Raw genomic sequence first — 12,719 nt, 5'->3', positions numbered from 1 at the left:
TAACATCCATTAAATTTGATTTCCTTGCAAACTAATCATCCAATTGATGGAGAGGTATAGATGTACTCTGGCAGCAGAACACACAACATGTTCAGCAGAAATAAATGGATGCATCAATATCTGGTAGCCACAAACCATCATCACAAGAAATTGATGTATCAATTAAATGGATGCATCAAACCTGTTGGTGCAAAAACATCAGTATGATGAGTGGGGGAAAAATTCACTATGAACAGTGAGGAATATGGAAACATTGATGCTGAAGTTAAAAAATGCTAACTATAAATAGATCAAAATACAACTTCCTGCAAATAAAATTTGTTTAATTTATAGTGGAAAGCAAAATACTGAATTAAAACAAAACAGACCAACATACAAAATGGTGCAATAATCCTGCAGACTGACATAAATCCTTTCTTACCAGCAAACCGATCACCAAACATATAAAATGATATTCCAATTTTAACCAATAAAGCACATGGGCAAAAACACTATTAATCAAATTAAATACAAAAACCACCTTCCCCTTCAAAAGGTAATATCATAAGCCCTTAATAAAAGATAATCTGCCATAGAACCTCAACCAAATAAAAATTATGTGCTTCATAATAGTTAAGAGGTTTATATGTTCATGACTTCCTATTCTCTTGAGAACAATACAATCATCCAGCTTAGAAATGTCCTGAATTTCTGAAAGGTATACATATTACCAATATATGCCAAATAGAAAATTTTAAATTCAACAGAGTTAATGAAAAAAAGATTTTTGATAAAGGTGCAGAGCAAAATAACAATCTCACTATCTAAACTCATCCTAAAGCCACACCATGCTACATAAAACCATGCTACATAAAAAAAAATTCCAAATTCAGTAAACAACAATGAAGGAAAGGATATCAATCAAATATAAAACTTCTAACCAACTACAACCACTGTTTCTCGACTTCAAAAATCAAATAATATTATCTAACAAAATTTCCAATAAAAAGCATAACGATCCAAGGAAGAAAAACATCTAGCATCGACAATGAATTCACACCCTAGATCATAACAAACATGAAGATGATTCCAACAATGAACCTCATAAAAAAACCACATAAATAACATATTAAGATAAGTACTTCAGAATTGTAGGTAACTAAGTGAAATGGGAAAAGGCACTTCTTAAAATACCAAATCCAAGATCTCCGTAGAGCACAAGCTCCAAAAACCAACTTTATGCCTCGGAGAGAACAAGATCCCTAAAGTCTAGAATACCAACAATGATAATTATTAGGAAAAAACAGCATTGTCAAAGGAAAAGTCATCTCTGGCTTCCTTGAGTGTAACTAAATCAAATAGCAAAGACTATGAATTTGGGAACTCCTGTTCATCTAGTCCATCTAGCATAATAGGATGGTGTTTGGATGGATACAAAACGTGGTTTGAAAGAAAAAATCATTTTAAACATCAAAATATTAGTTTGGAGGGAAAAAAATTTTGATTGTTATGACCCTTGAGTATTTTTGGTGGCTTTTCCGTGGCCATCTGTTGGTTCTTTGGTTTAATGGCAGCTTGGCTTATATAACTTTTTTTTTTAAAATAAATCTTGGGTGCCAAAAAGAATCAGGTACAAGGCAGACTATTTGTATAACTCACCATTGATTTCTTTTGCGCTCCTCTTGTCCACCCATCTTTTACGCAGGCAAAAGCAGGTAACTGACAGGAGCATAAATACAGCAACGACAGGAATTCCAATAGTTGCAATAGCTATTACCGTTTTGTATTTTTTTTCCTGCAAGAAAGGTATATAACAGTTCATTACGGTATGTAATTCCTTAGAAATTACTCTAAAGACGATCCAATTAGAAATTACTCAGTAATGGACACCAACTGAACCTATCTAGAATCCATGCTACAAAAAAAAATCAAATCAGAAATTAGACTCTTGGTAATGGACACCAACTGAAAGCATATAGAATTCATGATATCTGATTCATCCCAATGCATTGCAATGCCTAACAAGTTCCATCAGTTATGCACACTGCATTAAAAGATTTTTAATCAAATATCATCTGTGAAACACTATAAATATACAAAGTTCCAATTTCTACAAGCAAATTGGATGGTCAAAAGAAAATCCAATAAAAACCACAACATCAACCAACAAATTCTTCACAAACACAACCAGATATCTAGATCGTATAAAAGAAAAAAGAAAAATAAAACATAATAGATTAATGCTTATCAATAATATCTAGAGCATAATAGAAAATAATGAACCATTGCTAACTACAAACCAGGAGCACAAACAATAAATAGAACTTCAGAAATGATAGTGAAATCATGCTACTCCATTGACATGAAACCCCTATCTAAAGGTAAGAAACCCTTGATTTATCAGCCAACTTTTGCCACAATGATAATTGCAAGATGAACTATGAAAATAGCAGCAAGACATAGATCAAAACCAGATTGGGAGGACATGCTTCCTCAAGTGCTAGACAGAGTCCCCTTTGAAAGAATAACCTTTGGAAATGGCATCAACAAACTGATCAAAAACAGATTACAGAAAAATCATGCTTCGTCTTGTCTGGCTATGAATAGAATCCCCCTTTGAAAGATACTTGTTTCAATAGTAAGAAGAAACATCAAATTCTAAAAAAAAGGCAATTGCCACAAAACATTGTTTTCTACCTTAACTATCATGAGTTAATGTTTAATTTTCATTAAGAGTTTCTAGTTTTGATCATCACATCTTTTTAAAAATAAAAAAAATAAAAAAAAAAAACAAAACAAAAACAAAGACAAACTGATTAAGAATATAACTACATTACATTGAGTAAACTGTTATCAAATAAAATATTTTTATATGTCTTCAATTTTGAACAAATGAGTTTAATCTTCTCTAATTTCTAAGTGAAAAAAATAATGACCCAATCAAACCAACTCTCAAAACATGATCAATAGTGACGGTATTTAGAGTTTCAGAAGTTAGTGAAACATCTTCGTCAATCAATGATAATAAAAAAACTTATTAGTATGCCTCTTGTTATGTCTAGCTAGGTTGTTTGCAACTATCACATTTATTTTTATTTTATTTACATCTATCCATCTTATAACGAGGACGGGTAATCCTAAGTTCACATGATCTTCATATCAGAGCATGCATCACTGGTTGTCCAATTAATTAGAATAAATAACCATTTTGATAGTTTGCAATTATGTATCAATCAAATGTTAAATTGCGATAGTCTAAATTAGTTTGACCTTTGCCACATGCTGCTAGCACATATTAAAATGGGGTATCTTCTAATTGAGTCAATCCAATAAAAGGTGTACTTTGTTATCAATTAAAATAACAATAACCAAATATTCTTCAACGCCATGAGTCCTTGCGCTAGCCAATACTCAATACGCATTATGAGATAATCAATGAACAACATTGAGTCTACAAATATTTATTTGACAATAAAACTAAGATTAGTCAAGGATTGATCCATAGCATGTCCCTTCTAAAAGAGAGACTAGGGCTTGGTGTTATACGACAAAAACTTGACTTATTAAAAAGAAAAACATCGTTAAAAAGCTACAAAAAAAAAGGAAAAAGCAAGACAGAAAGGTCACATGGGCTAACCTATATTAAACAAAAAGAGCCAAAGAAGGCTATGAGTTATTATCCAATAAACTGTAAGGTCACAAATAAGTTAGAAAGATATATTGTTTATTACTAAACAATATGAAAAAACCTAAGAGGCTACATTTAATGTATAACAAACTGTGATGTCATAAATGATTTAAAAAGATGAAATGTTTATTATTAGCCAAAGAAGGCTACGCTTTAATGATTATTTAATTTAATGATATTATTTTAAATAATACATCTTATTATTATTGCTTTAAAATATTTAATTAAATCAAAATTTGATCAACTCAAATAAAAATTTTGCTACTATACCAACATTAAGAAAATCCCTTAAATCCCACTCTTTTAAACCCCCGCCAATTAGGTTTTAATAAAATTAGGCCAACATTGAATGCCACTACAATTACAAATAAAATCTTTGAATGAAAAAAATCTTAATCCAAAATAGGAATAGAATCTAAGGTAAAGTCATGAAAACTAGTCTCAAGGAAATTATAAATAAAATTCACAAATAGTGAAAACAATAAATCCATCTAACAAATAAACTTATCAAAATTGCCATACCATAACCAGTTTCAAAAATGAAATGAAAAAAAAAGAGAAATCCTCAACTAGGTAAGGTCGAAGAAGCCAAAAATAAATAGATAAACAACAACAACAACAACAACAACAACAACAATAATAATAATAACAAGAGCAAGCCAAATTCTGAGACACATTTTCCATAAAGTCTTAACAGCAACCACCCTACTTCTAAGAAAAACCATTCTAATAATGTCAAGAAAAAGTTCCCATTTCCCGCTTGTTCTCCAAATTTTAATAACTCAAGCAAACAACAATGTGAGGCAAACAAATTATCACCTATCTTAACAAAGAGGAAAAACACAAACAAATGAAATGCAATGACACCAAGTGAATTCTGATGTATATTAACAGTCTGTAGTGAGAAGTTCCAATTTCCCTAAATAACGGAAGCAAACTGCTATGTGAGCTAAACAAGTTATCGCCTATCTTAACAAGAGAAACAAACAAATGAAAATCAATGATATCAAGTACGAATTATGATTTATAACAAGAATATTTAGTAATAACTTCATCAGTGAGGTAAACGATTAGCTAGCAATAGTAGTCACCCTTCACATTCTCAAACATGAAACTAACGGATTGGAAAATGCTAGGAAGTAAACTTACAAAACCAACACATCTCATCACCTAGCAAACAAGAATACGAAAAACAAATATAAAATTTGAACATCACTCCAGAGGCAATTGATATCATCAAAATTTTCAATACAATTAAAACACAACCAACTATTCTTGGGCTAATAAAATCAAACAAGTATATCAAAACAGAGAAAGATATGGACTAGGGATATATAGGGCTGTAAACGAGCCGAGCCGAGCCGAGTATCACCAGGCTCGAGCTCGGCTCAAGTATAGTATTCGAAGGCTCGAGCTCATTCGAGCTATTTTTTTTTGTACTCGAGCTCGGCTCCCTGAAAAGCTCAAGTAGCTAGAACTCGGCTCGTTTAAGCTCGATTAGCTTGTATACATAAGTATTTTTATAATTTTATATAATTTATATAATTATGTATTTTTGTAATTTATATATAAATAATTTAATATTTTATATATAAAGCTCGTTTAGGCTCGCGAGCCTCACGAGCTGAGTATTTTTGGGCTCGAGCTCGGCTCGGCTTGTGAAAAATCAAATCGAATTCGAGCATTGACCGAGCCGATCTCTAGTAGCTCACGAGTAGCTTGGCTCATTTACACCCCTAGGGATATAGAACACTTCTACAATGATCTTCTATTTTCTCTACAGAAATAACACTGAATATGACTCCCAACAATGAGTGGACCATAAAAATAAATAAATAAATAAATAAATAAAAATAATAATAGAAAGATAGAGATGGCATATCAAAAGGGATTCATCACAAATCCAGTGAACTAAATCAGGGGAAAAAATCACATAACAAAACAAGGGAAATCACCATTATTAACAATTCTCATTACATACAATCAGGAAACTAAAAGATTAAAAGATCTAAATTGACTAAAACAAATTTGTTACAGCATACCGAGTTCTAGAAATAAGAAAAACCCAAATTTTAAAAGAACACAAGTTCCACAACTCGACATTACTAATAACAAACCCAAAGTTGAAAAAAATTCCTACAATAAAAAATACCTTGAAGTCAAAACTATTTTTGCTTAAAAACAATGATCTATGGTTGAAAAAGAAAAACTTTTGATAGGAGAACCAAAACCCACTTCAAACAAAAGGGACATAAGCACAATTTCCACGTTGCTAATAACAAATCAAAAGTTACAAAACTCCAACAATAAAAATACCCTACTGTCATATTATGTTTTTGCTTAAGGTGAAAAAAAAAAACCATTTATTGGAGAAGCAAAACCCACGTCAAAAGATAGTTGCATAAGCTCAACTTCCACAAAACCAACTCCGACACACTAGATACTTCAAATCCGAAAAAAATTTGCCACCAAGAATTACATAAACAACAAGCAACATGCAGTTAAATTATATTCTGATTAGTGTCATGAAACTCATTTCTAAAGATAAGAAAACCAAAACCTTATCAAAGGAGACAAACATGCATCTTCCTTGTTAATAACTGCAAACAAAGTTAAGAATTAGAGTAAAAAGATCGAAGTTTTCTCATAAAAATTTCAAACACCCTTATAAGTCCCTACAAAAATTTCCCATGACCAATACATCTCTACTTTAAAAAGCTAAATAAAACAAAAATTACTACAAACACATGTTCAATTAGACTAATGCATTATACATCAATAAAAATCTAGCACAAAAATGAAGTGATCCAGAAACACACTACATAATAGATCAAATTGAAAATTAGATTCTCTACCATGGATGCAAAATGATCATATCTCAAATCCATCCTCCATCATTTAAGTTACCTAACAAGCTCTATCAGTTAAGAGAACTCAGTTAAAACATTATTAATCTAATCAAATCAAATCCATAGATATCTATCAAAAATACCAAAGACAAATTTCTGCTAACAAATTGAATGGATTACCTTCCATAGCAAAATCCAAATAAAAGCCATAACATCAACCAAAGAAATCCTTCACAAACACAAACAAGTATCTTAATCATACAACAATAAGAGCACTATCAAACACAAGTCATTAATGCCTATAGATAACAATGTTTAGTGGCGCTTTCAAAGAACTTAACCATTCATAATTACAAACCGAGAGTACAAATAATAAATTGATCTTTAGAAAAACATCATAGTGAAACTCGATATCAGCATTGATATCAAACTCCCTTTCTAAGATAACAATATTTAGTGACAGTTTCAAAGAACTTAACCATTCATAATTACAAAACCCGAGTACAAATAATAAATTGATCTTTAGAAAACATCGTAGTGAAATCCTGTTATTGCATTGATATCAAACCCCTTTCTATGGGGTAAGAACCCATCATCAACCAACTTGTGCCATGATGATAACTGCAACCTGATGTTTGAACATGCTAGTAAAAAATAGATCAAAAACATATTAGGAAGGAATCAAGGCGTTGTTGGACTATAGAAAAATCCCTTTCAAAGAAATTAGTCGCTACTGATATGGAAACATCAGCAAAAAAAAGATCAAAAACATATTATGGTGCAATCATGCTTTGTCCATGATAAATTACAGTCCCACCAATTGATGCTCATTGCCATAGATAAAAACCCCCCAAATTTTGACGGAAGACAATTTCCACATAACACTAATTGTTGTCTTAGTTGCCATAATAGATCACATGACAAAAAAGGTTACAGTGAGACCTTATTTTGTGATTTTAGAAGAAGCCCCTCTTAAGTTCTATCGCTTCTAGACAATCGGGTTAAAAATATATTTAATCAAATCTCATAAGTGAAAAATAGATATATATGCCAAGTTCCAATTTCTAATAATAAACCCGAGTGGCCAAAACTACTTTCAAAAAGAAAAAAATCAATAAAAACCGTGAACGCTCAACCAATAAATTCTCTAGAAACACAAACAAATATCTAGATCATATGATAGAAAAAGGCGTAATCAAACATAAATTAATTCATAAACTTAATCCATAAAGGAACAAATATCATGGATCAATAACAAATCTATTAAAATAAATTAATTTTACTCGAAATTTTAGGCCACGTAGAACCACTTCAATGATATTGACGGAACACAAGATCCAAAAACCTAAAGATAAAAATACCACAAATAAATAGATCAACTTTGCTTTGCTTGGTGTTAAAAATTATATGCTTTGATCAGCCTAAAGATGACCAACCTTAAATTCTGAGATAACACACTAATGTATATCTTCCCCATCAAACCAAGTTGAATCTTTTTCTGATGAAGATTATTTTAATTACACACCAAAGACAAATATTGATGCAAGGCAAATCATCATAACATTAGCAATGGAAAAACACAAGTAAGGACATAAAACCGGAGGGATGCAAGAATCAATAACGATATCAACAATTCCCTAAAAGTAATTCCAATCATGCAATTGTCAACATGCTTGAAAAAAATCACTTGTCCCCGGTGTTCATCTGGAGAACCAGATCAGAAAATTGAATTATTTCAAATAGATCAAACAAATATATGGTTTTAGGCACCTTTCGTATCAAAATATCATCCTGAAAATAACCCCAACCTCCACCGAAGGGTTACGTAAATCATTTAAGAAGAATGAGCATCATGTCGTAATTGATCAAATAAAAATCATCAATCAAACTATGATATCAACTATATTAATCAAGCTTCTAACCCGAACATTCCACAAGATAAATCAAGCAATTAATGATTAAAGGAATAAAAAGGATAAATAAAAGCAATTAAATGGATGTTATATTATGTCAAATGCACACATGTAACTATTTCATGTCTCAAAAAAATGCCAAGTGAAAAGAAGTAATAGAAGTAATAGAAGTAACAGAGATCCAATGAATTCTCAGTCTCACGAAAAGTGAGCTTGCTAAGAGACAAGATTTGGGGTTGTAGGCCCTACCAAGAATTTGAGTGTTCAAAACAACAAGGGTGGTCATCAAAAAAACATTTCTGCTAAGCTCGTAGTCGGTAGAGAATTCTCAGACGTCATAACACTTTCTTCAATTGAGGCCTACACTGGGTTGGGACCAAAAACATTAGCAAAGTTGAACTCCTCATGCTTAGAGGAAGTGTTAGAATTTATATATTTTGGTACTAGTAGTGCCCCTATATGGGCTCTATATGGGGCTTAGGGTCTTACACCAAAAAGTCTCAAGACTTAGTGGCTCAACCTCTATACGTATATATAAACCATCACACTCTATTACACAACCGATGCGATGACTATATTTCCAACACCTCCCTCAAGTTCAACTCGGCTCGAACTTGCATGCACTTGTACACCGGAGGTCCGCTTTACATAGACTTGTAGCACTACTTGTGTCTGTAAGTCCTACATACTGGATGTCATATACACACTGGACTTGTACTACATCGGTGGCTCCACTATATTGCTCTGATACCAAGTGAAAACTCAGAGGTGTTGGGAATATCAACGGAGCGATGGATTACGTGTTAATGTTCTTCAAGGTGAGATTACAAGACAATATATATAGATAAAACACCGATGGCTATCCCGATACTTTAGGAAACAAAACCTAATCATTTTATCTAAAACCATGCCAGATTTATCTCTATCTATTTTTTGATAAAGGATCAGGTCACGAAGAGCACTCTTCTTCAAGGATGGTGTCACCGAGGTCTCTATTATCTTCCATCAGGACCTTCAGAAAAGCAAGTCTTTAGTGTTGCGCCATCGCTTTTACAGGCTGGCATGGTCGTCTCGGGTCATCCCTCCACCCTATTGTTACTAGAATTATTAGTAATAATAAACTACCATGTTTAGTCGAGTCTAATAAAAAGTCGACTTAGTGATGCCTCGCTAAAAGGCCAAGAGTCATCACCGTCATACTGAGATCATCTAGTATATCTCATTATCCTTCGAACTTGTTCATTCCGACTGTTTCTGGGGATCCTACCCCTGATTCTGTTGGAAGAAAAAAATATTATGTTAGTTTCATTGATGACTATAGCAAGTTTACCGGATTTACCTTCTTAAACATAAATCAAGTTTTTTTCGAAGTTCCATGAGTTCCAAAAATCTTGTTGAGAGGCAATTTAATCGCAAAAATCATTGCAATGCAAACCGATCGAGGGCAGAGTATCAAAAACTTCACCCTTCTTTTGAGAAAGTTGGCATCTCTCATCATGTTTCGTGCCCACACACTCATCAACAAAATGGCTCTGTTGAGAGAAAACATCGCCATATAGTCGAAGTTGGTCTTGCTCTTTTGGCTCATGCATCCATGCCTCTCAAATTGCGTGATGAAGCTTTTTCTTGTCGCCACTTACATCATTAATCGCCTTCCTAGTAAAGTCATCCAAGATGAGACCCCGTTAGAACGGCTATTCCATCAAAAAAACCAGATTACTCTTCTCTTCGCATATTTGGTTGTGCATGTTGGCCCAATCTTCGTCCCTATAATACACATAAGTTGCACTCGTCAAAATAAAGGTGTTTTTTTCTTTGGTTCTAGTCATCTCCACAAAGGTTTTAAAATGTCTTGATATCTCTAATCGGATGGGTGTATGTCTCGGGATGTTACCTTTGATGAGAATGTCTTTCCTTTCTCTCACTTGCATTCAAATGCCGTGCTCGCTTTGCATGGGGAAATCTCACTTCTTCCTCCCCGATCTTGTTCCATCCACTTTTGATAAAGCGGGGGAGCACGTAATGATCAATTACTTAATTTTTCGCCTAACAATGATAACTGTTCTGGTGATAGTTGTGCAGAGATGGAGATTTCTGGTGCAAATTTTGGGGTACATGGAGCAGAACCTGTTTGGGCGGGAGAATCCGACTTGAGATTTCCACCGATCACCTGGATCGGCGTGCGAACATGCCTGCGTGATGGAGCAAAGAATCCACAGGGTCCAAGCCCAGCCCACCTGGCCACCCTGACACGCTGCCATAGTCAAGGCCAGCCTGCTAATCTCCTCCCCGATGGTGACCCGACCAGACCGGGTAGTAGCGCTTTTGGGGGATCTTCTCACACACTACGTAAGAACTAGTTGTACACTCCGGGCGTTACATCGATGAAACAAGACCAAGAACACGTCTGCCGAGTGACATCAGGAAAGAAAAGGTCTATATTGATGGGACAATTAGGTAATGGCTCTTTTACATCCTTTGGAGAACCTCAAAATTTACATGAAGCACTAAATGATAAAAATTGGAAAGAGGCTATGGATGCAGAATACATGGCACTAATGAGAAATAAAACCTGGCACTTAGTTTCTCCTCACAAAGGTGCTAATGTTATCGATTGTAAGTGGGTATACAAGATCAAAAGAAAATCTGATGGGAGCTTGGATAGATACAGCTGTATTAGTTGCTAAAAAGGTTTTAAACAAAGGTATGGCATAGATTATGAGGATACTTTTAGTCCAGTAGTTAAGGCTGCTACTATCAGAATTATTTTGTCTCATCGTTGTGTCTAGAGGATGGAGCCTACGTCAACTTGATGTTCAAAAATTCCTTTCTCCATGGTGTTCTTGAAGAAGAGGTATATATGAGACAAACTCACTGTGGTATGAAAATTCTTCTTTGCCTCATTATGTGTGCAAATTAGACAAGGCATTATATGGTCTCAAGCAAGCTCCAAGAGTGTGGTATTCAAGATTGAGTACAAAAGTTGCTTTGAGCTAGGATTTAAGTCCTCCAAGGCCGACATATCCTTGTTCTTCTACAGTAAAGTAGATGTTGTTATGTTTGTTCTTATTTATGTAGATGACATCATTGTAGCCAGCTCCATGCAAAGTGCAACTTCAGCTTTGTTACAGGATCTCAACAAGGAGTTTGCTCTAAAGGACCTTGGGGATCTCTGTTATTTTCTTGGCATTAAGGTTAATAAGGTATCTGATGGTATAATTCTAACACAAGAGAAGTATGCATCTGATGTGATCAGAAGAGTTGGAATGCACACTTGCAAACCTGTTAACACGCCCTTGTCTACTACTGAGAAGCTCTCGGTTCACGAAGGAACACCTCTTTGTCCTAATGATGCTACACAGTACAGGAGTGTTGTGGGAGCACTACAATATTTGACATTAACTAGACTAGACATTTCTTTTGCAGTTAATAAGGTTTGTCAATATCTTCATGCTCCAACCACAGAACATTGGGCGGCTGTCAAAAGAATTTTGAGATATTTGAAACGATCAATCAAGCTTGGATTTAAGACTGATAAGTCCTCATCCTTACTTGTCGCTGCTTTCTTATGCTCGATCAAGGGTGATGTCTAGATGACCGTCGATCGACTGGTGGTTTTGCTATTTTCTTGGGCTTTAACCTTGTTTCGTGGAGTGCACGTAAACAAGCAACCCGGATCTAGGTCGAGTAGCTGTAGGTAATATAAGGTACTTAGCTAATGCCACCGCTAGGAAATTATGTGGGTGCGATATTGCTTCAAGAACTTGGCATTCAAGCACCAAGAGCAGACAAGATTTGGTGTAACAACATTGAGCTAAGTATCTTTCTACTAATCTCGTATTCCATGCCCGCATTCTAAGCATATTGAAGTAGATTATCACTTCGTGCGAGAGCGAGTAGCACGCAAGCTACTCGATGTTGAGTTTGTTTCCTCCAAATACTAAGTAGCAGATGGGTTCACAAAACCTCTTCCTGTTCGGAAACTGGAGATGTTCAAAAACAATCTTAACCTCTCGAGTTCAGATTGAGGAGGAGTGTTAGATATCTTGAGATATAAAGATATCTAACAGGAAGAACATCAGTAAGGACCATTGGAAGAAGTAGCTTGTTGAAGGGCTTCTTAGCATTACTCCTGGAAAGACCAGAAATCTGAGAGGAAACCATCTCTCAGAAAGTTAAGCAGGTCCCAATTGAAAAACTGTGTTATTTGTTACAATTCTCACTAAGGAGGCTCCCTCCACAAATCTCTGAGACAATGATTGATGAAGAAGGAATTCTGACAATGGCCTT

At 34.4% G+C, this 12,719-nt stretch overlaps 1 pseudogene; it reads left to right on the top strand.

The window, feature by feature from the left end:
- The first annotated feature begins 10,513 nt into the window (after nucleotides 1-10,513).
- LOC120272219 lies at nucleotides 10,514-12,457 on the top strand (annotated as a pseudogene).
- Nucleotides 12,458-12,719: the final 262 nt, after the last annotated feature.

Source organism: Dioscorea cayenensis, chromosome 11 (genome assembly GCF_009730915.1).
Source record: "Dioscorea cayenensis subsp. rotundata cultivar TDr96_F1 chromosome 11, TDr96_F1_v2_PseudoChromosome.rev07_lg8_w22 25.fasta, whole genome shotgun sequence".
In the NCBI taxonomy this organism is placed as follows: Eukaryota; Viridiplantae; Streptophyta; class Magnoliopsida; order Dioscoreales; family Dioscoreaceae; genus Dioscorea; species Dioscorea cayenensis.
Note: the sequence above shows the minus strand (reverse complement) of the source record. Positions and strands in the feature narration are given on the sequence as shown.